Source organism: Pongo abelii, chromosome 3, assembly GCF_028885655.2.
Source record: "Pongo abelii isolate AG06213 chromosome 3, NHGRI_mPonAbe1-v2.0_pri, whole genome shotgun sequence".
Classification (NCBI taxonomy): domain Eukaryota; kingdom Metazoa; phylum Chordata; class Mammalia; order Primates; family Hominidae; genus Pongo; species Pongo abelii.
The window spans coordinates 142072203-142098175 of record NC_071988.2 but is presented as its reverse complement, the minus strand read 5'-3'; positions in this window follow the sequence as shown (position 1 = coordinate 142098175).

Sequence of the window (25973 nt, the reverse complement as noted above, 5' to 3'; positions counted from 1 at the left end):
CAATGACCTCAAACTAGCTTTTTGATTCTGGTATAAGGTAGAGATCCATGTTCACTTGTTAAATATATTTATCCAGTTGTTCCAGCACAATTTTCTGCAAAGATTTTTTTTTCTCCATTGTATTGCCTTTGTCTTTGCTGAATGGATTTCTTAGAATTGGATCTATATCTGGGCTCTCTCTTCTGTTCCATTGATGTTATGTCTATTCCTGTATCAATACCATTGTCTGAATTACTGTAGCTTTATGGTAAATCTTAAAATAAGATAGTATAGAATCTTCAACAATATTTTCCTTTATGAAGAATTCTTTGTCTATACTAGTTTCTTTGCATTTGTATGTAAATTTTAGTATCAGCTGTTCATTTTATATAAAAATTTTTGGAATTTTTATTGGAATTGCATTGAATATGTAGACCAGTTTGAATAAAATTGAATTCAAACAGTACTGACCTTCCTATCTATGAACATGGTATATGGCATTATTTACTAGTGTCTCATTTGAGTTCTCTCAAGAATGTTTTGTAAATTTAAGTGAAGAGTTTTAGAATATTTTGTTATATTTATTCCTAAGTGTCATTACAAAACATATAAATTTAAGGGACTGTTCAGATTTTTCAGAAACATTTCATATACAACATTGTGTTTTTTCTACCTAAACAAACATGATTTCCAGTAGTCTTTCTTTTTGCAATATTATCAGCTGTGCTGAATTCTCTGGTCAACCTGACAGTATCACTACACTTTTTTGAAACTAGGAACTCTATATTCTAGAATCCTATTCCCTGAATGAATCTTCATAGGATTTGCAAATGAGGAAAATTCACACACAATTTGGAAGATGAAAGTAAAACATAAATCATTGTTAGAAATTTTGGCCGCCAGTCATGGAAGCTTTGCAGGGCTCTTTACAACGATCTTCTTAGCAGCACTAGCATCCAGATATAGCACCATCATAGATCTCTGATAAGCTGGTACTTCACAGTCATAATGGATGCAGAAGTTTCTTGGACTCTTTCATGACCTGCTGCTTTCTCTAACAGTGTTTTAAGCTAATGCCATTTATGGTTGTTTTTCTTTTTCTTGTTTTAAAGACAAAATCCCACTCTGCCTCCAAGGCTGAAATGTAATGACATGATCATAGCTCACTGCGGCCTTGAACTCCTGGGTTCAAGGAATCCTCCTGCCTCAGCCTCCCAAGTAATTGAGACTACAGGCACCCACCACTATGCATGGCTAATTAATTTTTTTTTTAAGAACAAAGTCTTACTATGCTGCCCAAGCTGGTCTCAAACTCCTAGCTTCAAGTGATCTTCCCGTCTCAGCCTCCCAAAGCACTAGGATTACAGACCTGAGCAATTGTGGCTGGCCTGTGGTTGTTTTTCTGACTTTCCGAATGCGGTCTGCTGCAGGTTACATTCACATTACATTCACATGAATGTAAGCATTAAGTCCTATATTAAATTGCTTATTTCTGGAATGCTTAATTGGCTGTTTTCTTGGCAGAACCCAAACTAAGAGTAACCACTGATGATAAAATCTGAGATTCATTATTTAATTAGAGGTTAATAAGTGAAGCAATTCTACTTCTATTATTCCTTTTCATATGTTAAATAGAAAACTTCTGTTAAGAGAACTTTTTCCTCATTATCTCTTTGGTTACCCTGAGATATTATTTGTGGAGAAAGGCAGGATACTTGATTCTTTCCCTTTACTTACTATTTCCTATTTATCAGTTACTCTTTTATTTACCAGTTTTCTAAATTATGAGCTGGTTTCCTAGGATCCTAGAATGCACACGGAGAAACTAGAAATTGACTGATTATTTTTTATTGAATTTTGGGAAATCATTTCCTGTCTTTTCTCAGTCTGGTGAATTTTTCATTTCAGATATTTTATTGTTATGTCCTGGAATTTTTAATTTTAATTTTTTTAGTTTTTATGTCTGCTGAGATTTCACATCTGTTTATGACAATTTTTAAAAAGTCCTTGAACATATTTGTAATTCAGTAGTGCCCGTTATTTGTGGTTTCACTTTCCCCAGTTTCAGTTACCTGTGTTAAACCTCAGTCCAAAAATATTAAATGGAAAACTCTAGAAATAGACCAATTATAAGTTTTAACTTGTGTGTTGTTCTGAGTAGTGTGATGCAATCTCCTGCTGCCCTGTCCTGTCTTCCCCAGAATGTGAATCATTCCCTTGTCCAGCAGATCCACACTGTTTGTATCGCCTGACTGTTAGTCATTTAGTAGCTAACAGAACTACTTGAGTTGACTACAGAGTCGTGCTATGATCATCATTACCTGTTTTCAGAACATTTTCATGATCTCAAAAAGGAAACCCAATACCCTTTAGCAGTCATATCCCATTCCCCATTCTCTCTAGTGCCTAACAGATATGAAGAACCTATCAGATCAACTGTCCCAGTATAACAGTGTTTGTTCAATACTGGTTCCAATGCGTAAGAGTAGAGATGCTGAAAATTCAGATATGCAATGGAGAAACCTTAAAATGTTTCCTTTAAGTGAAAATGTGAAAGTTCTTCACTTAATAAGGAAAGAAAAAAAATTGTGTGCTGAGGTTGCTAAGATCTATGGTAAGAATGAATTTTTTATCCATGGTACTGTGAAGAAGGAAAAAGAAATTCTTGCTAATTTTGCTGCTGCACCTCAAACTGCAAAAGTTACAGCCACAGTGTGAAAAGTGCTAACATAGGGTGTGGTATTATCTGTGGTTTCAGGCATCAACTGGAGATCTTAAAAAGTATGCCAACAGATAAGGGAGGCTACTATAGTCTTTTTATGCCAATTCCAATATCTGGATCATGTATTTGTTCTATTGACTGTAAGTTTTAGTGTCATTATAAACTCAAGGATTTAAACATAGGTGTGCATCTATTCATTGTAGTCATCATTATCATTGATGCTTATATTGTTTCATGTTTGGATAGTGGGTGCTTCCTTAAGTTGCCTCCTGGATCTTATGAACATCACCATTGTGGGGGATATAAAAGCATCTTTGCTTTCCAGTATGACAAGATCCTCTAGATTGATTTCACATGTTGCTTGCCTGCAACCAGAAAGCAGCCATTTCTCCAAAAAGCTCAGGTTCTTTTCAGTGAGTGATGATACATAGAAACCTAAGTTATGCTCCCAAGGTGCTTCCTCCTTCTGTTTGGTTTTGTTTAATGCTTCTCTAACTTTTCAGTGGGTAGACCTAAAGGATAAGTGGAATTTTGGATAGATATTCATAACTTTTTAATAAATCTTACAGTTTACATTCTGGATTATAGGATTTTAGTTAACCTCAGACATCTTACATCTGTATCTTCTCTCTCATTAGAAAAATACCAGTTTTCAATGTCACACATGGTTCTCATTTTCTTTATCCTATGGTGAAAGACAAACAATAGCCTCAGAATAAAAATAGAGCCTTATCATGAAAAATATAAAGCAATCTAGGATTATTTTTGGACCTCATTTTGTTCTTAGACTATGTTCCATCATGGACATACAGTCATATTATTGCATTTTAAAGTCACATAGTATAATTCTGGTTCAAAGCTGACATAAATATATTAATTAGAAAATAATATACTTATTTTCCAAATATTCTTAGACAGTGTTCTGACATGATTAACTTAATTTTCACAGGTAAAAATCTTTTGTTTTACAAGAAGATTCTAACTCAAACTCATTGCACTAGAACATATCTTCATTTCCTTGAGACAAAATGGTTCCCCAATATATTATAAAAATGTTTGTATGAACATCCATATTCCAACCACTTAGATTCTGAGATTGTGTAATTGACATTTTGTTATATCTGCTTTATTACATATCTATCACTCTAGCTACCCTTCTATCCACTAATCAATTCATCTTTCTATGTCAAAGTACACAGAGCTAATATAGGGTTAAATACTTCAACTTATCTAGCATTAACTATCTTGTTCAGTATTTGCTTGTATCTATTTTTAAAAAAGGAAAGATTGCATATAATGCAAGATAATTCACAGACCTAAAATGTCTGATTTTCTGAATTTTGACAAATGAAAAGACCTGTGCACCTCCAGTCATTACCAGGATACGGATGAGTGTTTATGTACAAAAGCACAACTATTTTAAAAACATCTTCTCACTTTTTGAATTGTACGGTGTCTGTGGGGATTCTCTAATCCAAGTTCATAAAATAAATATCCAGAAGGCAGAACCTACACTTAGTGTTTGGGTAAATATTTCCATGCATTGTCTGATTATTTTGTGTTAATTTAAAATAGGCTTATTTTTTATATTCTTGTCTTCTGAGCTGTATTGTGCCATTTTCAGTGTGGAAGGCACTTGGAAAATAAACAGAAATTATTAACGCATAGAAATTTGGTTGTGTCATGAATATGTCTACCTCTGACTGTCATTTAAACTGAAGAGTTGAATTTATTACTAGAACGTAAGCAGCCTGAGCTACCCAGGAGTTGTGTTGACATAATTCCTGGGAGTTCTTTGCATCTGTTTCACCTTGTGAGGGGTCACAGCAGGGGTAAAAATAGAAAAAGCGTGCTCTATTTTTGCATTTTAGCCAAAGGACAGAGGGCACTCTCAAAAAAAGATTTAGAAAACTATTGACAATTATTCATATTAATATCATTTTCAAACAAGCACTTTAAAAACAAAAATTGAGATAAAATTATATAAGTTCTTTGAGAACCAAGAAAAAATACAGGAACACCATATATTCCTTTATGGGACTATGCCTAGGTATGTAGGTAATTATAGATTATAAGCATTGCCATTATGACCATGAAGACAAAGATTTATTTGGTCGATGTATATTTATTTCTCTGCCATATTTATTTGATGATTATAAGATGTTACACGACCTGTAAGAAGGACAGTTGTTCCCCCTTTACCCTGACCACCAGCCTATGCCATAGGAACGCTTTATAGTAGACCAAAGACAATTGCACTGGAAAAGAATTAAATTGAACATATAAAGGAAAATCTTATTCAAGAAAACCACCACAACAAACCTTTCAATATATATACAACATGGTAAATGAAAGCCAATTGTCCATTCAAGAATGGTGAAAAACATAGCAACTTATTTATTTAGTTACTGTTGCGAATAGAAACATGGGGAGCATGTTTCTTCTGTAGGGCTTCTTTGAAGTCGAGCCTGACACAGGGATTTGGGTACATGCCACTTATTGAGGAAATGATTTTAGAAAAAAAGGGAACAAGGGATGCAGGGCAGGCCAAGGGAAGAAGCTAAGTAAAGGTGTCGTCCCAGTTGGAGTCTAGCAACAGCTTAATCCCTTGCAGACCTCTGGAGGATGAATTATATCCCAAAATTGATTCCACCTCAAGAAAAGTGGGAACCAACTTGTATAACCCATGTCCATTGGTCGTTAGCTGGCTGCAGGTTGCATCAGCATTTTGGGAAATGAAGTGTCCCTGGTGAGGTGGCTACTGTTTAGCCAAGGGAAATTCCACCAAAAAGGGGGCAGCTATGGTCAGTGAACAGCTGACACTCACGGGCATGGAGGCTATGCCCCAGCTGACAAGGTGATAGGCAGGCCACAAAGGGAGTCTACAGCAGCGTGGACAAAATAGAATTATTATAAAAGGATTATTTTTACAATCTCCCATTTTCTAAAATCACATGTTTGTAATTGTTTAGGAACAATTTGCTATAGATCTTGGGTTTTGATAGTATGATCTCTTGAGTTTCAAATGACTCATCAGTATGTCAAAGTGAGGTTCAAAATGAATAAATCCAAATGTAGAAGTCTGGCTGGAAAATTGTGAATTGTGGTGACACCTATTTATTTACGTGTTGCTGGTATCTAATCACTTAAAAAATGTAATCTGAATCAGAATATTATTTATCCCGTTTATTAATTTCATAATAAAGTGTAAAAATCTGAAGAAATGTAGGTATACAATCATGAATTCTTTATTGTTATAAAGATATAGGTTTAGTTGATATTTAAATTTGGGAATTGTGTTTAATCTAAAAAGATCAGAAGCAAAATATTGTAGGCGAAAGATCATCTACCATTCTTTTCCTCCCTTGAAATTTACAGTAAAAAAGGTGATATATTCAGAAACATGTTTATATTGTATGATACATATATAGGGAGTGAGATTAGGAGGATTCAAAGAAATGTTCACAGAGTGGATGGCATTTGAGCTGAGGCTGGAAGGGTGACATTCTAGGGAGAGGGACATGCATGTGCAAAGCCCCCTGCATGAGGTGGTTGGCAGGAACCCTTGTGGGAGCAAGTGTCTTTCAGTGTGGGTGATGAGCAAAATTTTAGGGGAGGATAAAGGTAGTCATGTTGTTAGAAATTAGAGCACAAGGGCCTTGTAGTCCATCAAACAGAGTTTAATATATTCTAAAGATCACGAAAAAGCAAATTTTTCAAATTTTAAACTGAGAAGAGATACAATCACACCTGTGTGTTAGATTGGGGTGTATTCACTTTGTATGGATTATCTCTTTGCTTTGCTTGGATGATCTTTAGCAAAATATCTTTGGTATAAAATATAATTGGTCCAGCGAATTATCTTATTTTACTTCCTAAAAAGATTAAATATATATGTATTTTATATATATATAATGTACAATATATATAAATATATATATATATATTTTTGAGATGGAGTCTCACTCTATCGCCCAGGCTGGAGTGCAGTGGCGCGATCTCGGCTCACTGCAAGCTCTGCCTCCTGGGTTCACGCCATTCTCCTGCCTCAGCCTCCCGAGTAGCTGGGACTACAGGTGCCCGCCACCGCACCCAGCTAATTTTTTGTATTTTTAGTAGAGGCAGGGTTTCACCGTGTTAGCCAGGATGGTCTCGATCTCCTGACCTCGTGATCTGTCTGCCTCAGCCTCCCAAAGTGCTGGGATTACAGGCGTGAGCCACCATGCCCGGCCTAAAGATATATTTTACAAAGCTCCATACATATCACTCCCTATTGTTTTACTTCTAACAGGAAGAAAAAGCATGATTACCAGGAAAGAGAATTAGCTAATGTTGTTTTCAAAGTAGACATGGATATCATACCCTCAAAGTACATCAGCATTTTTTCAATGTTATGGACATAGAATCATAAACTTGATTTAAGTTAGGCTTGGCAAACATTTTTAAATGGAATACAACTGAAGAAAATATTATCAAAAAGCATAATCTGAATAAGGCCAAGTATTTCTTTACAAAATAGGCTTTTCAGTTATGTAGAAAGTTATGTGTGCATGGGAGTGTATTGTGTTAGAATATAAATTGTATTTTATGTGATGGATCATGATAAAAAGTTTGGAAGTCTTTGGTTCAGAGAAGGGGTGTTGTGAGTGACATGGCAGCCAGTTCTGTATGAAGCTCAAAGTTCTTTCTTACCAATTTTTAATTTTCCTCTTTAAGTCCTTAGATATTCTAGGGACACATTACAACATTTTCTCTTTCCATACTGAAGGAAGAGTAAAAAATTTTCTCTTGTTGTTTATTTTGTGGTAAAGGTGAAGGGAATCCCAGCTCCTTTAGAGTTCAGCTTTGTACCTTGTATAGGTGTCCTAATCTTCATATTTGTAAAATGGGGATAAAATAATGGGAGCATAAAGTACCTATAATTCTTTGAAAAAGAAACTTTAAGGCCGGGTGCAGTGGCTCATGCCTGTAATCCCAGCAGTTTGGGAGGCCGAGGTGGGCGAATCACGAGGTCAGGAGATTGAGACCATATTGGCTAACACGGTGAAACCCCGTATCTACTAGAAATACAAAAAATTAGCCGGGCATGGTGGCAGGTGCCTGTAGTCCCAGCTACTCGGGAGGCTGAGGCAGAAGAATGGCGTGAACCCGGGAGCCCGAGCTTGCAGTGAGCTGAGATCACGCCACTGCACTCCAGCCTGGGCGACAGAGCAAGACTCCATCTCAACAACAACAACAACAGCAACAACAGAAGAAAGAAAGAAAGAGAGAGAGAGAGAAAGAAAGAGAAAGAGAAAGAAAGAAAGAAAGAAAAAGAAAGAAAGAAAGAAGGAAAGAAAGAAAGAAAAGGAAAGGAAAGGAAAGGAAGGAAGGAAGGAAAGAAGGAAGGAAATTTAAATTAGGTACTTAGCACAGTGTCTGTCACATGGTGAGTAATAAATATTAGCTAATACGATGATTTTGCTATTTTACCTGAAATGACCAAATACTTTCCACATTTAAATAAGATAGATAATCTACTTGGCTTCCCTTGATGAATAAGGAAAAAAAAGCTGGTAGATTAAAATAAAAGTCTCTAAAACTTCAATCTCTAATAAGATAGATTATGAATATGTAGGTATAGTAACTATCTGGGACTTTCACTACACTTTAATCATTTCATGTTACAGTTTTTCAAAGAATGATCTCAAATTGTAGCTAAAATCAATAGGTAACAAACTCAAATCTAGAGTATACAGTTTGTCTTTTTACTTTTTGCCAGTATTGAAACTAAGGCCACATCATGTGAGTCTTGTCATATTTGCTACCAAGGCCCCTAGTTGTGTGAAAATTTTCATTATTTGTGGAAACAACTCCTCAGCCGCATCCACGTATTTATTTGCTTCATCTGTGCACAGAATCTTTCTTTATGTCTGGGAAACCTTTCACCTGGATAATTTCACGCAATAGAAACTGTTGATTTTTAATCAGCAACAAGTGGCACTAGAGACATGTAATTACTGTATATTTTTAGGTATCCCCAGCAATTCAGTTACGATATCTGTGGAGAATTAATAAAACAAAGTCTGGCCTTGTACCAGTACACCAATATCTTTGGTGACGTGATAAACCTTGGTTCACCTATTTCATGTACTGTCATCAAAACAAGACGGCTCACTTCAAGTTATGCTTTATAAAATAAATGGTGAATATGTGTACAGAAAGAAAGGGGAATAAAAGCAGGGAGTTAATTGTAAAAATTGATCTGTACAATACTTTTTTTAACATCAGATGCTTTAAAAAAGGTTTGACTGTTTAGTTTGACACATTACTTTTGGCTTCACTATTTTCCATTTTTATTTGTGTTTTAAGTCCAGTAGACAGGGAGGACTCTCTTTGTAAAGCACCTAGCACAAATTGCCAGCACTCTGTGAATGACCTGCTGCTGATCTCTGTAAGAAAAGCTGAACTAGCAACCAGACGCACATGCAAGAAGACGTTTGCAGCCCATCTGGGGGAGAAAAGGGTGCTTAGTTGCTTTTTTCCCTCTGTTTTCTGCAACAGATTACAATGTACTCCCACTTAAAAAGAAAGAAATACACCATCAACAAAAAGCTTGTCCATCTGTTAGCATTTCCCTTCTACTAATGCCTTTTGTGATTAACTGTGTGGGAAGAACCAAGGCCTGAGATGTACTGCCCTGACTGGTAGCAGAAATGAGGGCATTTTCTGCTCAAGCAATTTTTTTCGAAAAATCAGTACATAAGACTTTACTGCAACAGGTAGGCACTGAGCTTCATTCATGAAAAGGACATGGCTTCTTCTTAGGATGTAAGTGGGCATATGCACATTAATGGAGAGAGGCTGAATAGTTAATGCATTATAACAAAGGGGTAAATGTGTGTGCTGACTCTATGCTGAGGAAAAAAAAGAAAAAAAAAATGGTTTAAGAATTATGACCAAGCTTTGCAACAAGGAGTTGCTCAAAACTCAATAACTTGCTGGCTTAAATTCCCCACACACATACAAGATTGGAAATTTAAGATACATGGTGGGGAGAGAGAGAGATAGAGAGAGAGAGATTTACTATCTGACATAACTTTAAGTACATTTTAAAAGTTACAAAATGTGAAGTATGATTTTCACATGTTTAACAGACAACATTGAATGAAAAATTAAGTATTGGAATGTAAGAAAACTGTCATCTGTCGCCGGGCGCAGTGGCTCAAGCTTGTAATTCCAACACTTTGGAAGGCCGAGGCGGGTGGATCATGAAGTCAAAAGATCGAGACCATGCTGGCCAACATGGTGAAACCTCGTCTCTACTAAAATACAAAAATGGCTGGGCATGGTGGTGCGCAGCTGTAAGGGATTTGTTAGTTTATCTGAGAAGTATTTTAGTGTCATAAGTGTTATGATAGAACTATAGAAATTTAGAGAAGTGATATCTAAAAATTATGAATCTAAAAGAATTAAAGGTAAATTCCAATTGAGTAAAAATTGAGTTTTAAAGTAAAGAAACTCTTATGTAACAAGTCTCTAGTTTCTTTAGTATGAAAAGGCTATGTCATCAATAGCATTGTCTTCAAATACAAAAGCTGCTCTTGTTTGTGCTTTGACTGAATAACTGGAAATGTCCCAAATGGTTGCCTGTATCATAAAAAACTTATGATAATTTCATTGGCAGTATAGGAAAGTTGGCAGACAAAAAAAACGGACAACACCTCAGCCTCCCAAAGTGCTGAGATTACAAGCATGAGCCACTGCATCTGGTCTGAATTATCTTTAATAATTATATGTGAAAAAGAGATACAGTACTAGTAACACATGCATCCTGTCTTGTACAGAAAATGATTATCTTGCTCACAACTACTGCATGACCTAAATTTATTAAGAGTAATCTCTATTTCTAATGCAGATTAATAACAACTTTTCATTCTAAGATCTTCTATCTCATCAGAGATATCCTACCACCAGTATTAATTCTGGCAGGCATTGAAAATTAGGTGTGGATTTGGTTTTGCGAGGATTGAAAAAAAAGTGAGGTATCATGGGAGAAGCCCATAACTTCAATCTTGTAACAGTTCGCATCATGTTTCCAGGCAATTACTTACTCATCAGTCAGAGGTGAGCAGAGTTCACTCATAGCAACTACTTCAAATCATGACATCTAACTAGGATGCCTTGATGAGATGCTGAAAAGATAATTATAAAAGTCATTCGGGGGGAAACGATTTTAGTGCTTAAGTAATCCGTTGGTGTTTATTCAAAATTAGTTAGATTTTAGATAGGTGTTATTGGCTGTGAAGCTCAAAGCACTTAACAAGTGAGAATTAATATTTGCTGCCAATATATCTTACTAACATCATTTTCACTTTGTTCTGTTTTTCTATTAATCAATTCTTTAATACAATTTCTTCAAAAACGAGAAGTCAAAATTTATCTAAAATAATTGAGGCAGAATAGGGTCTGGAGGCAGGGAACCTAAGGCCATTTCACGCCGACTTCCTAGGACTAAATTGAAAGGAAAATCTTAAATTTCCACGCCTAAGTAACAAAAGGACCAGAGGCTACTATTCCCTTTGACCTTTTCTGTTGGCAGGTGGCAAATTGGCTGTCTGCAATGAATCAGACCTACTGCTGTCCACCAGCAGTCTTCCTTTGCAACTTTGTAACTTCACTCTAGCCTCTGAATGGTTGCTGTCCACAACCAGTCAGACTGATAGCAGGTCAATTCTTCGTTTGCATAGAAGTGTAACTTTGTAACTTCACCCTAGCAAAAAGCAACCAATTGTAACTTCAGCCTCTGGTTGGCTACTTTCTGCAACCAATCAGACTGATTGTGGGCTACCACTTTATTTACATGAGGTGATCATGAAATAGCCAGTGGGAAACTGTTAGGGGGTATTTGGATCCACGCAGATTCTGTATCTGGGCCCTTGAGCAGCTGCTCGGATCCCCTCCCACACTGGAGTGTACTTTCATTTTCAATAAATCCCTGCTTTTGTTCTTTTGTTGCTTCATTCTTTCTTTGCTTTGTTGGGCTTTTTGTCCAATTCTTTGGTCAAAACGCCAAGAACCTGGGCAACTTGCAGTCATGACCCTCTACCAGTGACATATTGATTTATAAAATTAAATCTAAATTTAATCTCTAGATCAGTTATTGACTAGGTGCAATATTGTTCTTTACTATTATTATTCCATTAAGGTTGCAGAAGCATCCTTACTATCAGAAATGTTTGCATTTTAGTAGACAAAATAAAATCATATGTAAAAATCATTAAAACAATTTTGATGTTCTTTATGAATTCTATTATATGCATATGAATATACTATAGACCAGACACTGAAAAATATATACTAAACAAATGTACATTTTTCCATGTCTGGGATTTTGCATGTACTGTAAAGAATGATTTTGTTTTTGCAAGCATATCTGCTTATATAACCTGTTATTTCTACCACTTATCTTAGTTGTTACTATTTTTAGTGAAAATCACATGCTTAATTCTAAGTATTTCCGATGAGTAATTTCTAAGTATTTCCAATGAGAAAGTGCCTAATGAACAAATGGCAGATACTGATTTTCAATGTAGGAACATGTTCTTAGAGTTAAAGGCTGTGATTGTGTATCAAACTCTCTCTGGAAACAAACAATACAGTATTCCAGTTTCAAGATCTTTCACAAGTGAAAGAAATAATTGATAAATATTATCTAATGTTGGAATTCAGTAATGTTCCTGAGAGTCTATGGGTGGAAGGCTAAATTCACTGAATTAGGGCATTTTTTTTCCGTGAAACACAGGTGATAACCACATATTTTCAGTGCATAAAAATTATTCTAATTTTTACAGATAGCTATTAATTTATTTCTTGCCAGAATTTCCTGCGAACATATTTGTGGGTTGGATTTTACTGGTGTACTGTATACAATAAGAATTTATTTAATCTATGCGTATTTCTGACCAGAATGCTCTGGAGTGTGACATAGGATAGGTCTTCTCAATAAACTTCAATACTAAAGGATATTCATAAGTGAATATTCATATATTTAAATAATATAGTTATAAACATGAGAACAACAGTAGCTGTAATTGGCCATATTTAAGCAATTGCACTTGTATTGCTGCATTTCAGCCTAGGTGAGTGAGACAGAACTCATAGCAAGATTTTAATTTTACAGTTAATACCGAATCACAAGATCCCAGTTATGCCACACCAAATTGTAAATAGTTGTATCATTTTTTATATCCCAAGGATAATTTTGTTTTACTTAAGCATCACTACTGCCTTGAAATGGCATTGTCAAGTGGGGAAATAAATGTGAATATTACATTTAGAAATAAATGTGAATATTACATTTAGAAATAAATGTGAATATTATCATCACTAGCCTCCTGACTTAATTTTAATTCTATTTCCTTTTAAAAAGACTTTTTTTAAAAAGCATAAATTAGAAATGTGGGAAGTAGAATGGCTTCATGCAAGATACACTGGAATAAGATCCCAGAGATCTTATTCTGGCCCCAAAGCTTTGGATAAGTCATTCAGCCTTTCTGGGTCTCAGTTTTCCCATCTGGAAAACATGGGGGTTAATCTCTATGGGTGCTTCTAACTCTACTAGTCACTGAATTTCTGAAATTCACCCAGGAAGGAGTAACCCTAGTCAGAGTTCATGCAGTCCCTGGGCTTGTGTTTGCTTTGCTTCTTATTCCTGCGTTATCCTGACGGGTATTTTTCATTGGTCCAGTACACCACTGTTATCTGACAAAATAGGAATATGTTTCTGATTTTGGTTACATCTGAAAGGAATTTTTCCTGGAAGAAAGATTATGTTTAAACCCCACAAAACATTATGCCTCTCTCTGTGTTCCAGATCTCATGTTATTGTATTTATATGTGAAAAGTTAAGATTTTTATTTTGACATGAGAAAAATCCCTTGACATCACAAGAAAAAAAAAAATCCCCGAGCCAACAAAAGTCAGCCAAGTAAGAAAAACTGTATATTAAAAAAATATAGTGGACATAGAAATCACACTGAAATCTAGTTATAGAACAGCCTCCATCTCTAGATTTATATTTAGTCAGCAGCTATTTTAAACAAGAAAGTAAAAGTTTAAGACTCATGCCAGTCTTAGGTCACACGTCACTTAGAACCAAAAAGCAAAACCAAGGCATGTTTGTGGTGTGATGTTTTAGATGTTCAATCTCACTCCAGAATTTGTACAATCTCACATTTTGGAAAATGAAATGTGATGATTTAACTTTTCTCTTCATTTCAGGATTATATGTAAAACTAAGAGACAAATTTAGACTAAAGAAGTTAACACTGAAGGGAGGATCATGTAATTTAAAGTCAGGTTTCCTCAGGGAAAATAAACTTTTTCCATCATGTTCTGACATATGTTTGTGAAGTTTATATGATTTTAGTTTATTCATAACTCCACTAAATTTACATGATTCACTGTGTACTATACGGCATAATTAAATTGGCATTTGCTGGCACAGAGAAAATTAGCATATGAGTGAAATAAACGATTGAAGTGTGAGGCCAGATAATTCCAGTGGTTACCAATTTATGTCTTCAGCTCAACACCAAAGCACAGGTTTCAACTCTTAGGAAGCATGCAGGCGAATATGAGGAGGTTTGCTGTATTCTAAAATGTCAGATAATGCATATATTTCTGAAAAAATATTTTTAAAAGAAATAAATAAACAATATAGAAGATCTCTGCTTGATGTCCACAAAATGATAAAGGAAAACTAGATAACTAGTCTTAAGATTAACAAACTATTAGAAGACGAGGAGATGATGAAGTAAAAAATATAAGGAAACAGGACAAAAGAAGAAATTATTGAAAGAACACAAAAATGAATCTGAAGATTTTAAAGTCCACATTATGCCATTTATTGTTTAAACAATCTTCTAATGATAGTTAATATTTTACTTAGTGAGTTTCATAAATGCTTGACAAGCATTATTGCATTGAATAATTAAAATGACCTGATATGATACATACTATTATGATCTCCATTTTACAGAGGAGGAAGCAGAGATAATATGATTAATAAATTTACCCAAGATTATACAATTAGTAGAATGTGAACTAAAAGTCAGATTCAACACTTATTCTTGGGAAAAAAAAGATAGAACAATAAAATATTCTTATTGTCTTCAAATCAAAGGGTCCTCTCTTAACAGAATAAATAATAACTATCTAAAAACAACAACCAAAAATGGCAAATAGTTGTATACAAAAATGCTCAACATCACTGATCATCAGAGAAATGCAAATCAAAACTACAATAAGACATCTTATTCCAGTTAAATGGCTTTTATCCAAAAGACAGAAAATAAGAAATCCTGGTGAGGATGTGGAGAAAATGGAACACTCATACACTGTTGGTGCAAATGTAAATTAGTACAACCACAGTTTCGAGGTTCCTCAAAAAACTAAGAAATAGAACTACCATATGATCCAGCAATCCCACTGCTAGTTATGTACCCAAAAGAAAGGAAATTAGTATGCTAAAGAGATATCTGCACTTCCGTGTTTATTGCAGTGCTATTCGCAATAGTCAAGATTTGGGAGCAACCTAAGTGTCCATCAGCAGATGAACAGATAAAGAAAATGTGGCACATATACATAATAGAGTACTATTCAGCCATTAAAAGAATAAGATTCTGTCATTTGCAACAACATGGATGGAGTTGGAGGTTATTATGTTAAGAGAAATAAGCGAGGCACAGAAAAACAAACATCACATGTTTTCACTTATTTGTAGGAGCTAAAAATTTTTAAAAAATTGAACTCATGGAGATAGAGAGTAGACTAATGGTTATCAGAGCCTGGAAACTTTAGCGGGGGAAGAGGGGAGACATGGGGATGACTAATGGACACAAAAATGTAGTTAGATAGAACGATGAAGATCTGGTATTTGATAGCACAACAAAGGGAGACTACAGTCAAAAACAATTTATTGGACATTTTAAAATAACTAAAAGAGTTTAAGTAGATTGCAACACAAAGAAAGGATAAATGCTAGGTGGTGAACACCCCATTTACTCTGATGTTATTCTTATGCATTGTGTGACTGTATCAATATATCTCATCTGCCCTATAAATATGTACACCTACTATGTACTGAAAAGAATAAAAAATAATTAAAAAAAGTCATGGACTGGGGGAAAATATTGCAAAACACATCTGATAAAAGGCTTGATTATACAAAGAACTCTAAGTATGTAATAAGTAACCATAAAACCTATTCCAAAAAAATGGGCCAAAGATGTGAACAGATACCTCAGCAAAGAAGACACTGCATATAAACATACTGAAGCATATAAAAGATACTGAACACTATTTGTCTTTAAAGAATTGCTACTTAAACAGCAATGAGATACCACTACTCATCTAATTGATTGACTAAAAGTCAACACCCTCCCACCCAAAAAACCTGACTTTGCCAACTGCTGGTGAAGATGCAGTTTAACAGGAGCTCTCCTTTATTGCTGGAGGGAATCCAAAATGCTTATAGTCACGTTGGAAAACAGTTTGGCAGTTTTTTTGCAAAGCTAAACTAACCTTACCATAGTATCTAGCAATCGTGTCTCTAGACATTTACTCAACTGATTTGAAAACATATTTCCACACAAAAACCTGCACAAGACTGTTTATCCCATCTTTATTCAAACAGCGAAAAACTAGAAGCAAACAAGATGACCTTCAATAAGTGAATGGATAAACAATCTGTAGTACATCTATACCATAGACTGTTATTGAGCAATAAAAAGAAATGAGCTAATAACCTATGAAAATACTGGGATAAATCTTAAATGCATATTGTTAAATAAAAAGCCAGTCTCGAAAGGCAAGATATTTAAATATTGTATGATTCCAATGCTAAGACATACTGGAAAAGGCACAACTGTAGAGACAATAAAAGGATCAGTCATTGTTAGGGATTCAGGGGAAGGAGAAAAGAGTCCAATGGATAGAGCACAAGGGATTTTTATTTTTTAGCTCAGTGAAACTATTTTGTATGATAGTGTAATGATGATGTGACGCTATGAGTTTGTCAAAACACATTGAACTTTACAGAACAAATGAAACTGAATATATGCAAATTTTTAAAAATCATTTAGGAGATCAATTGAATATATAGAACAACTTCACTGAAGGAAGAGGGAAAAAAGTTGACTCAAGTAACTGGAAATGAGCAGAGTCTATAAGACTAGAGGCATAAGAAACTGCACATGAGCTTTGTATTTTAATTCAGCGGCCCTCAACCTTTTTGGCACCAGGAACCAGTTTTGGGGAAGACAGTTTTTCCATGGATAGGGGGAGGTGGGGATGAGGATGAAACTGTTTCACCTCAGGTCATCATGCATTAGATTCTCATAAGAGTGCACAACCTATATTCCCCACATGCACAGTTCACAATAGGGTTTGCGCTCCTATGAGAATCTGATGCCGCGCTGATGTGACAGGAGGCAGAGCTCAGGTGGTAATGCTTGCTTACTTGCTGCTCACCACTTGCTGTGTGGCCCAGTTCCTCACATACCACAGACCAGTACTGGTCTGCAGCCTGGGGGTTGCCAACCCCTGTTCTAATTGATAAAATTGTTTGTCATGGGGCACAAATTAACAGTACTGATACTGCTATCCATATATATTGTGACTGACCAATTAAGTAAACATTAGAAAAAGATTAGGATGACCCCCATAGTAATGAATTAGATTTGGAGACATGGATGTAAAGTTATAAAGTCATGTTGAGTTTAATATAGATACAGATAGTAATATACGGAAATATTTGTAGCTATATGTACACACAGGGGTTAGTAAACATGCACATATTTCCTTGCTGTGCCAGCTCAGAAGGCCTAGAAACAATGACACCTCAGTAGCCAGAAGTGCACCTACTGCCTGGATCTTGCTTTCTAATGCATTCTCCAAGAAAAAGAATCATAGCTCTTTGGAGAAACACTTTATTCTAGGACTGGGGCAGGAAATCTACAATATGAGCCTGGAGCATTTTTTTTTTTTTTTTGACAGAGTTTCGCTCAGGCTGGAGTGCAATGGTGCTATCTCGGCTCACAGCAATCTCTGCCTCCTGGGTTCAAGCGATTCTCCTGCCTCAGCCTTCCGAGTAGCTGGGATTACAGGCATGCACCACCACACCCAACTAATTTTGTATTTTCAGTAGAAATGGGATTTCTCCATGTTGGTCAGGCTGGTCTCAAACTCCTGACCTCAGGTGATCCACCCGCCTTGTCCTCCCAAAGTGCTGGGATTACAAGTGTGAGCCACCATGCCCGGACTCCTGGATTATGTTATAGTGCCAGAACATATGTAAATTCTCCAAAAACAAAAAAAATCAAAGCTCTAATAATGATGTGAGTGTGTCAGAGAGACAAGAGCCAACTAAAAGAGCTCCCAGTGAACAAACCCTAGAACAAATTGAAGTAGCACTGGATTATAACTCAAAGTGTAAAATAAATATCCATGAGTCCATACTGATATAAATAAATGATTAAATAAAAACAATAAGTAACAAGAGAATAGACAAATATTCCATGTAAAATTCCAGATAATTTAGATATTCTACTCTCAAAGAGGTGACACATAATTCTTCACTCAAGTATGAGCTACATATGGTAACTTTCTTCAAAGTGTACAGTATGGAAAAGGAGAAATAAACATGTAGCTCATGTAGCTTTGTCATGGATAAACCTGAAAAATACTATCTCAACCAGGTGTTCAAGTTTAACATCAGCAGTAATAACTCATATTGGTAGTATAGATCCTTGAAATTATGTGGTGAAACTTGTATTTGTGGTCCTCCTCCCAAAAACACATAATCTCAGCTCATAATGAAAAAAGCATGAGACATATCCCAGTCAAGGGACATTCTTCAGAATGCCTGACAAGTATTTCTGAAAACTGTCAAGATCATCAAAACAAAAGAAGGTCTGAGAAACTTTTACAGCTAGGAAGAATCTAAGGAGATGTTAGTTTCTATATTACACAAAGAGTTACCATATGGTACACAATTCCAGCACTAGCTATATACCCAAGAAAACTAAAAACATACTTTCACACAAAAATTTGTACATGAATCTTCATAGAAGTTTAATTATTATAGTCAGAAAGTTTAAACAACCTAAATGTCCATCAGTTGGTGAATAGACCAACAAAATATGGTATCTCCATACGATGGAATATTATTCGGTTTTCAAAATGAATAAAGTGCTGAGATATTAGTTAGATTCTCATAAGGAGTGCACAACCTATATTCCCCACGTGCACAGTAGGGTTTGCACTCCTATGAGAATCTGATGCCGTGCTGATCTGACAGGAGCTACACTACAACATAAATAAATAAAGTACACTACAAATAAGCTATACTACAACATAAGTAAACCTTGAAAACATTATGCCAAGTGAAAGAAGCCAAACATGAAAGGACAAATATTGTATGATTTCATTTACATAAAAGGTTCAAAATAGGCAAACCCATAGAGAAAGTGGGTCATTGCCAAGGACTGCAGTATGTGGGAAATGGGGCATGACTGTTGATAGTACGGGTTTTGTTTTGTTTTTGTTTTTTTGCAGAAGGGCAGGGTGAAATGTGTATTCTTATATATAGATAGGATCTTCTTTGACTGCCTTTTGTATATATCACTTTATGGTGAATCCTTTCAATCTCTTCATTTCTGGAACTTCCCCAATTTCTTCCTTTCCTTCTTCTATATTCTTTGTGATGTTATCATATCTATTGGCTTTTGTTCCTTCAATATTTTTTCTGAAGTGATTTTTCCTTTTGCTTCTTATTCTTTCCTGAGATCTGTTAGCACTATTTTATGTATTTTTGGTTATCCAATTGTTCCTGTGTTTTTATAATTCAGCAATATACTATTCTTTAATAGCTCTATTGGTTCCCCAAGTCATCTTAATTACTTTTAGCTATATTTAAAATACTGGTTTATAGCTTTTATCTGTGTTGTAGGCATATCAAGACATAGCTTTGCTTGTAGGAATGTTTTCTTGCTCATTATAATTTGCAATCATGTTAGCAATTTCTGAGATTGCTGGCTCTCAGGGCCTTTGGAAAGCACTTTGTCTATTTCCCATTCTACTCCTTTATTTTATACCATGTGATTATTGTTGTGCTTGGTGGTTTGGTCCACCCAGACTTTTTGATATGTGGGATACTTCATCACTTCATTTGACTGAAGATGTTTTAATATATATATTTTTTATTTTTTGTTAACCTAGTTTCTCTGTTTTATCTGATTATTTTGGGGATTGAAAAATCTATACTTGATTGCACTGTGGTCTGAGAGACAGTTTGTTATAATTTCTGATCTTTTACATTTGCTGAGGAGAGCTTTACTTCCAACTATGTGGTCAATTTTGGAATAGGTGTGGTGTGGTGCTGAAAAAAATGTATATTCTGTTGATTTGGGGTGGAGAGTTCTATAGATGTCTGTTGGGTCTGCTTGGTGCAGAGCTGAGTTCAATTCCTGGGTATCCTTGTTAACTTTCTGTCTCATTGATCTGTCTAATGTTGACAGTGGGGTGTTAAATTCTCCCATTATTATTGTGTGGGAGTCTAAGTCTCTTTGTAGGTCACTCAGGACTTGCTTTATGAATCTGGGTGCTCCTGTATTGGGTGCATATATATTTAGGATAGTTAGCTCTTCTTCTTGAATTGATCCTTTTACCATTATGTAATGGCCTTCTTTGTCTCTTTTGAATTTTGTTGGTTTAAAGTCTGTTTTATCAGAGACTAGGATTACAACCCCTGCCTTTTTTTGTTTTCCATGTGCTTGGTAGATCTTCCTCCATCCTTTTATTTTGAGCCTATATGTGTCTCTGCACGTGAGATGGGTTTCCCAAATACAGCACACTGATGGGTCTTGAGTCTTTATCCAATTTGCCAGTCTGTGTCTTTTAATTGGAGAATTTAGTCCATTTACATTTAAAGTTAATGTTGTTACGTGTGAATTTGATCCTGTCATTATGATGTTAGCTGGTTATTTTGCTCGTTAGTAGATGAAAATGGCCATACTGCCCAAGGTAATTTCTAGATTCAATGCCATCCCCAACAAGATACCAATGACTTTCTTCACAGAATTGGAAAAAAACTACTTTAAAGTTCATATGGAACCAAAAAAGAGCCCACATCACCAAGTCAATCCTAAGCCAAAAGAGCGAAGCTGGAGGCATCATGCTACCTGACTTCAAACTATACTACAAGGCTACAGTAACCAAAACAGCATGGTACTAGTACCAAAGCAGAGATATAGATCAATGGAACAGAACAGAGCCCTCAGAAATAATGCCACATATCTACAACTATCTGATCTTTGACAAACCTGAGAAAAACAAGCAATGGGGAAAGGATTCCCTATTTAATAAATGGTGCTGGGAAAACTGGCTAGCCATATGTAGAAAGCTGAAACCGGATCCCTTCCTTACACCTTATACAAAAATCAATTCAAGATGGATTAAAGACTTAAACGTTAGACCTAAAACCATAAAAACCCTAGAAGAAAACCTAGGCATTACCATTCAGGACATAGGCATGGGCAAGGACTTCATGTCTAAAACACCAAAAGCAATGGCAACAAAAGCCAGAATTGACAAATGGGATCTAATTAAACTAAAGAGCTTCTGCACAGCAAAGGAAACTACCATCAGAGTGAACAGGCAACCTACAAAATGGGAGAAAATTTTCACAACCTACTCATCTGACAAAGGGCTCATATCCAGAATCTACAATGAACTCCAACAAATTTACAAGAAAAAAACAAACAACCCCATCAAAAAGTGGGCAAAGGACAAGAACAGACACTTCTCAAAAGAAGACATTTATGCAGCCAAAAAAGACATGAAAAAATGCTCACCATCACTGGCCATCAGAGAAATGCAAATCAAAACCACAATGAGATACCATCTCACACCAGTTAGAATGGCGATCATTAAAAAGTCAGGAAACAACAGGTGCTGGAGAGGATGTGGAGAAATAGGAACACTTTTACACTGTTGGTGGGACTGCAAACTAGTTCAACCCTTGTGGAAGTCAGTGTGGCGATTCCTCAGGGATCTAGAACTAGAAATACCATTTGACCCAGCCATCCCATTACTGGATATATACCCAAAGGACTATAAATCATGCTGCTATAAAGACACATGCACATGTATGTTTATTGCAGCACTATTCACAATAGCAAAGACTTAGAACCAACCCAAATGTCCAACAATGATAGACTGGATTAAGAAAATGTGGCACACATACACCATGGAATACTATGAAGCCATAAAAAATGATGAGTTCATGTCCTTTGTAGGGACATGGATGAAATTGGAAATCATCATTCTCAGTAAACTATAGCAAGAACAAAATACCAAACACCACATATTCTCACTCATAGGTGGGAATTGAACAATGAGAACACATAGACACAGGAATGGGAACATCACACTCTGGGGACTGTTGGGTGGTTGGAGGAGGGGGGAGGGACAGCTTTAGGAGATATACCTAATGCTAAGTGAAGAGTTAATGGGTGTAGCACACCAGCATGGCACATGTATACATATGTAATTAACCTGCACATTGTGCACATGTACCCTAAAACTTAAAGTATAATAATAATAATAAAATAAAATAAAATAAATCTATACTAAAACAATACAATGGAGAAAAAGTCGTCTTTTCAACAAATGATGCTGTGACAACTGGACATCTATATACAAAAAGATTAAGTCTAGACAAATGACCTTACACTCTTCATAAAACCTAATCAAAATGAATCACAGACCTAAATATAAGATGCAAATTATAAAACTCCTAGAATATAACACAGGAGAAAATCTACATGACCTTCAGTTTGGTGATGACTTTTTAGATGCAACACCAAAGGCACAATCTACTTTGAAAAAATGAATAAGCTGGACTTCATTAAAATTAAAAGTGTCTGCTTTCTGAAAGAAATTATCAAAAGAATGAGAAGATAAGCCATAGACAGGGAGAAAATATTTGCAAAACACACATCAGTTAAAGGACTATTATACAAAATATACAAAGAATACTTAAAACTCATCAATAAGAAGATAATGAACCCAATTAAAAAATGGGCTAGAGGCCTCAACAGACGACAACTCATCAAAGATGACAAATCACCATTGAAAAGATGCTTCACATCATATGTCATAAGGGAAACGCAAATTAAAACAACAATGAGATACCACCACACACCTACTAGAATGGCCAAAACCAAGAACACCAACAACAACATATGCTGGCAAGGATGTGGAGGAACAGAAAATCTCATTCATCACTGGTGGGAATGGAAAGTGTTACACCTACTTTAGAAGACAGTTTGGCAGTTTCTTACAAAAATAAACATACTCTTACCTTATGATCCAGCAATCATACTCATTGGTATTTATTCAAAAGAGTTCAAAATTTAGCAGTTTACACAAAAACCTGCACATGGATGCTTATAGCAGCTTAATTCATAATTGCCAAATCTTGAAAGCAATCAAGATATATATTTTGTTAGTGAATGGATAAACAAACTGTAGTACATCCAGACAATGGGATGTTATTCAGTGCTGAAAAAGAAGTGAGCTATCAAGCTGTAGAAAAAACATGGAGGAAACTTAAATGTATATTGCTAAGTGAAAGAAGCCAAACTGAAAGGTATACAAACTATATTTCCAATTCTATAACATTCTGGAAAGCACAAAACTATAGAAACAGTAAAAATATCAGTGGTTGCTAGGGGTTGGGGAGAGAAAGGGGTAAATAGCACAAGTACAGGTGATTTTTAGAGCAGTAAAATTACTCTGTACGACACTAAAATAGTGGATACATTGTCATTACACATTTATTCAGACTCCTAGAATGTACAACACCAAGACTGAACCTTAGTGTAAATGATGGACTCTGGATGATAATGATATATTAATAATGTAGGTTCATCAGTTGTAACAATTGTACCACTCTGGTGGGAAATGTTCATAATGGGAGAGGCTATGCATGTGTAAGGGAAGAAAGTAGATGTGAAATCCTGATACCTTCTGTTCAATTTTTCTGTTAATCTAAAACCACTTTTAAAAATAAAGTCCATTGTATTAGGGTTTTCCACAGGAACAGAACCAATAGAATATATATAGACATATAAGAGGGGATTTATTATGGAAATTGGCTTATGTGATTATGGAGACCCATGATGTGTCATATGCAAACTGGAGAAAAAACAAAAGCCCACAGTGTAATTCAGTCTTAGTCCAAAGGCCTTGAGAACCAGAAGAGCCAATGGTGTGACTCTCAGTTTAAGGCTTAAGGCTGGAGAATCTGCAGCACTCCAGTGTCCAATGACAAAGATTCAGAAGAGAGGGTGAATTAACTCTTCCTCCACTTTCTGTTCTATCCAGGTGCTCAGTGGATTACATGGTGCCTGTCCACATCAGATTGTCCACATCTTTATTCAGTCTATTGATTCAAATGCTAATGTCTTCCTAAAGCACCCTCACAGACACACCTGGAAATAATGCTTTCCCAGGGTATCCTTTAATCTAGACACATAAAAGTAGCCATCACATCTATTTTTAAAAATCTGTGCTGCTGACACTGATGTCATTGTGCCAATCTCTCCAAATTTTTACTTTTTAAAAATGATTCCATACCATCAGCCTAGATCTCTGTACCAAAATCAGATGTCAGAAAATAATTTAGGTCACTTGATCCAGGTAGGAACACAAATGAATCTGCTCAGAAAACAAGAGGTTCATGTATTTGTTTTAGCATGTGATAAAACATAAGAATGCTCTTCCTTTTATTTGCAGAATATTTTTAAGATGTTGACTTTAAACCAGCAAAGATCAAAAGAGACAAAGAAGGCCATTACATAATGGTAAAGGGATCAATTCAACAAGAAGAGCTAACTATACTAAATATGTATGCACCCAATACAGGAGCACCCAGATTCATAAAGCAAGTCCTTAGAGACCTACAAAGAGACTCAGACTTCCACACAATAATAATAGGAGACTTTAACACCCCACTGTCAACATTAGACAGATCAACGAGACAGAATGTTAACAAGTATCCAGGAATTGAACTCAGCTCTGCACCAAGTGGACCTAATAGGCATCCACAGAACTCTCCACCCCAAATCAACAGAATATACATTCTTCTCAGCACCACATCGCACTTACTCCAAAATTGACCACATAGTTGGAAGTAAAGCACTCCTCAGCAAATGTAAAAGAACAGAAATTATAACAAACTATCTATCAGATCACAGTGCAATCAAACTAGAGCTCAGCATTAAGAAACTCACTCAAAACCACTCAACTACATGAAAACTGAACAACCCGTTCCTGAATGACTACTGGGTACATAACAAAATGAAGGCAGAAATAAAGATGTTCTTTGAAACCAGCGAGAACAAAGACACAACATACCAGAATCTCTGGAACACATTTAAAGCAGTGTGTAGAGGGAAATTTATAGCACTAAATGCCCACAAGAGAAAGCAGGAAAGATCTAAAATTGACACCCTAACATCACAATTAAAAGAACTAGAGAAGCAAGAGCAAACACATTCGAAAGCTAGCAGAAGGCAAGAAACAACTAAGATCAGAGCAAAACTGAAGGAGATAGAGACACAAAAAACCCTTCAAAAAATCACTGAATCCAGGAGCTGCTTTTTTGAAAAGATCAACAAAATTGATAGACTGCTAGCAAGTCTAATAAAGAAGAAAAGAGAGAAGAATCAAATAGACGCAATAAAAAATGAAAAAGGAGATATCACCACCAATCCCACAGAAATACAAACTACCATCAGAGAATACTATAACACTTCTACACAAATAAACTAGAAAATCTAGAAGACATGGATACATTCCTGGACACATACACCCTCCCAAGACTAAACCAGGAAGAAGCTGAATCCCTGAATAGACTAGTAACAGGCTCTGAAATTGAGGCAATAATTAATAGCCTACCAACCAAAAAAGTCCAGTACCAGACGGATTCACAGCCAAATTCTACCAGAGGTACAAAGAGGAGCTGGTACCATTCCTTCTTAAACTATTCCAATCAATAGAAAAAGAAGGAATCCTCCCTAACTCATTTTATGAGGCCAGCATCATCCTGATACCAAAGCCTAGCAGAGACAAAACAAAAAAAGAGAATTTTAGACCAATATCCCCGATGAACATCGATGCAAAAATCTTCAATAAAATACTGGCAAACTGAATCCAGCAGCAC